This window comes from Apium graveolens, chromosome 11 (genome assembly GCF_009905375.1).
Source record: "Apium graveolens cultivar Ventura chromosome 11, ASM990537v1, whole genome shotgun sequence".
NCBI classification, from domain to species: domain Eukaryota; kingdom Viridiplantae; phylum Streptophyta; class Magnoliopsida; order Apiales; family Apiaceae; genus Apium; species Apium graveolens.
The window spans coordinates 15,790,037-15,790,613 of record NC_133657.1 but is presented as its reverse complement, the minus strand read 5'-3'; positions in this window follow the sequence as shown (position 1 = coordinate 15,790,613).

The following is a 577-nucleotide window of genomic DNA, read 5'->3' as shown; positions in this document are numbered from 1 at the left end:
AATGTCCTACTTCCCTACAATTCCTGCACATTTATATAAATGTGAGAACCACATCCAGTATATAATACCCCAAGATGTAAAAGTAGACAAGTTGACTTCTATAACATAAATACCTGAATCAGAAGCACCAATAGAAGCCTTCTTCTTCTTCAGATCCTCCGAATAAGCATGACAGTTCCTTTTTCAATGACCTGGTTTCTTGCAATAGTGACAATCACCAACCTTTGGAACACCACCTTTAGGCTTCAAAGCCTTGGTTGGAACAGGTTTCGTATTGGCATCAGATTAAGATCCCATCTTCCTCTTGCCTTTTCATTTACCCTTTCCTTTGGCCTTCCCCTTATTCACCATCAATATGGGAGCAGGGGATGCCTTCAAAACAATGGTCTCGGCAGTTTTCAACATAGCCAACAATTCGGTGGGGTTCTTATCTATCTCATTCATATTATAATTCATCACAAATTGAGAATAGCTGTTATTTAAGGATTGAAAAATTAGATCAATCTGGTGCTCCATAGCAATTGGGGCACCCAACTTGGCAAGGTACTCCATATACACTATCATTCTTAGAACATAC